Below are 3,720 nucleotides of genomic sequence, written 5' to 3'. Positions count from 1 at the left end.
TTCAATTATTAAAGTGTTTTTCATTAGCTAAGTTTCCCTCCACTCGTCAATCGAATTATCTGAAGTTCGGTAAAAAAACTCCTGTGAAAAAGCTGAGTGTGAAAGTGTGTTTCCAATCCGACGGCTTTAAAGGGAATAAAAACCTGTTGCGTGATGACCTCACCTGCTGTTTTGCGATTAAATCGGTATATCGAATTGATTCGAGACGTTTTAAGGTGTTTCCGTTCATTTTCGCACTGAATCGCACAACATTCAAGCGCACATTTGCGAACAAAGTTCTGCTAGACAACAGCAGTTAATATAAGAAGCGGAGGAAGCTGCGATGGGCCTTTGGCCGAGGATCTGATCCAGATCATCAGAAAGGTGAACTCTCCTTTTAGTTTCCCTCCGGCACCGCTGAGAGACAACTCTCTCTTTAGAGACAGGTATCGCTGTTAGAGCTCCTTCCATTTACTCTGCAGGACGTCCCGCGGCTTGTCCTAACCTTTGGTGGTCATTTCCTTCACGAGTTCCTGATAAATTTTGGCATTTGTTAGATTTTTGCTATCTAAAATAGCCGTTATATTTTGTGCTCGTAAATGAAATTCAAAAAGTCTCTCGTCTCCTCGCTCGTCTGCTTCCATCATGTCTTTGTTGACGCCCGTCATGTGTGCAGACAGAGAGGAAATACTGGGCGGGAATGGACTACAACTTCTTTTTCTTCGTCACGTAATTTGGATAAAAACGTGTGGATGGAAACATAGCTATTTAAAGGTTCGACTACGTGCTTATTCAGTAGAACATTTAGTGTTCTCCACAATCCCATACTTTCATATTGCATGCTTGTTTACATGGAAAGCAAAACAGGTTATAATGGCATATGTCTATGTCTACATATGTCTATGTCTATGTCTACATATGTCTATGTCTGCATATGTCTGTCTACATATGTCTATGTCTGCATATGTCTGTCTACATATGTCTATGTCTGCATATGTCTGTCTACATATGTCTATGTCTACATATGTCTGTCTACATATGTCTATGTCTACATATGTCTGTCTACATATGTCTATGTCTACATATGTCTGTCTACATATGTCTATGTCTACATATGTCTGTCTACATATGTCTGTGTCTACATATGTCTATGTCTACATATGTCTATGTCTACATATGTCTATGTCTACATATGTCTATGTCTACATATGTCTATGTCTACATATGTCTGTGTCTGCATATGTCTATGTCTGCATATGTCTGTCTGCATATGTCTGTCTGCATATGTATATCCCCGGCCTGGCTGTAACTCCATGTATTTTAAGTAAATGTACAAATATCTGTGTTTATAATCTAATTTACGGAGGGGAGACGTGGAAAAGCAGTTTTAGAAAGATGAAAATATATTTGGGCCCCACCAGGTAGGGGGGTGGAGTTTTCCCATGTTTTCCTATGGAGACTGACGGGCTGTGGGTCGTTAAGGGCACTTATTTGGATGTGTGATACGATCGCTTTGTAAATTACGTTTAATTAAAAAGTGGTTCAACTGTCCCGGCTCTCCCCTATTTATTCTAAGGATCCCCATTAGCTGACGCCTATAGACGACCAGCTAGTCGTCCTGGGGTCCAAAACAACATTTAATCAGACAATATTAAAACATTTCATAACATATAGGCCCTAACCCTAACCCTACTGAAAAGAAAAGAAAAGAAATTAAAAAAAAAGAAAAAGAAACTAAATACCACAATATCTGATTACAAAACTAAATAACAAAGACGAAAAATTACAATTTAAATTAGATGAAAACAATAACAAACCAAGCAAATTTGTGTCAAAATGACACGATCTGACTTGTTGAATCGGCCGGCCGGCAGTTGGACTCAACGACCGATCTGATTGGTGGAGAGCTAACTCGGAAACGAGGAGCGGGATGAGCGTGACTAGAGTCTCTCAAAATCTGATGGAAAATCTTCTAAACTGACCTTTGTTGATCTGAGATGAAGACAGATTCAGACACTGCACGGCCTATTTCTCTCTTAACATGTTTTCAGAAACACGTTTCAGTGAACTATTTTAGTACTGTTGTTTAATTAGTATCGATGGTGCGTTGCTGTGTAGAGAGGAATCTGCCGACACTGTTTCTTGATTATAAAGGTTTATTTACATCAAAGGAATTCAGCATCAATTTACAATCCCTACAGAGCTTCTCAGATTCTCAAAAGTCACTCTAAAGTTCTTTGTGTGTGTGCCACATATCTATATTCCATGAATTGGGGTGGGATCGATAACTGACCAATGGCTTCATGCCAACTGGCTCTGTCTAAGAGTCCATTGATAATGCATACCAGATGTCTTCAGAGAAGTGTCCAACGAATGTAGGCTAAAGTTCATCTGGGTCTCTTTGTTACCCAAAGCTTAAATACAAATCATATAGAATATGCAGATACAATAAGATGGCCATATACCTCATATTTCCCCCCCTCAGTACGATATGAGTGATATTGTGTCGAGCCTTCTTAGTGGTTTAAAAATAGCTATTTTGAGGCTAGCATGAAAGTGCCCCTATCACTCCCATTCAAAAGGCCATTTGACCTAAATATGCTTTTAAATTAAAGTTTGACTCGGGTACATTCACAAAAAGACCCTAGGTTGCATTTTGGCGAGAGTTACGCTTTAAGGGACGCAAAGCATCCCGGGAAGGAAAGAGCTGGCCGATGCCCTTCTTATCCGCAACACGACTATCCAGTAGAAGAAGACGAAAATCTTTTAAACTGACCTTTGTTGATCTGAAATGAAGACAGATTCAGCAACTGCACGGCCTATTTCTCTCTTAAAATGTTTTCAGAAACACGTTTCGGTGAACTATTTTATTCCAATACGAGATATCGTATTCTGAACGAGCCGCCCGTTACTATTGGCTGGAGAAACCAGACCCAGGTGACGCATTCGTCATTTCCGGTTTTCATTGTTTGTGCGACAATACTGATGAGCGCCGCCTGCTGTTATGGAGACGTACTACGTCTCGCGCACACGCAGAACGTACGCTCAAGTCGGCGTCTCTTCGGTGTGTTCTGAGGAACTTTTTGGACCTCTGGGAGACTGATCGGTCCGACTGGCTTTTCTGTCCGGGCCTTTATTCCCACCTCTGACGCACGCACGCACTCAGGCAGACTGACAGACTGACGACGGAGCTGAAATCATGTCCGTATACGTTTAGGATGAAGATATATAAAGCTGCAGGTTATTAAAGATGTTTTTTATGATCAGACGTCCGCAGAGGAAAAACACAGCAGCTCTCTCTCTTTATTTCTCCCTCTGCGTTCTTCATTCAATAAAACACAATAAAGTTTCCTGTGAAACGGCTCGTTGTCTTCAGATGGAAAGTTATTGCCGTTGTTTATTGCATAAAGTCCACAGTGGCAGCAGGACGATTTCCTTCCACTGGTCACAGCGAGTCTGGCTGTTCAACCTCTCCATCACTACAAGAACACTTCTTCACAAATATGTTCAATATTTATTCTAAATTCTAGCGGAGATCTTAAAGTTTTCAAAAAATACCAAATACATCAGGCTGAAAATTTGAATTTTGAGTCAATATTTTCCTTGTTTTTTTGTTCTGCATATCTAATACTGCTGAAACTAATTCTACGACTGCTCTTAAAGGAGAACTCCGGCCGATTTTTACCTGAATCTTGATCGCTATATATATAGCGATCAAGATTCATATATATATATATACAC

The sequence above is a fragment of the Perca fluviatilis genome, chromosome 5 (genome assembly GCF_010015445.1).
Source record: "Perca fluviatilis chromosome 5, GENO_Pfluv_1.0, whole genome shotgun sequence".
Classification (NCBI taxonomy): domain Eukaryota; kingdom Metazoa; phylum Chordata; class Actinopteri; order Perciformes; family Percidae; genus Perca; species Perca fluviatilis.
This window is presented reverse-complemented; position numbering follows the sequence as displayed.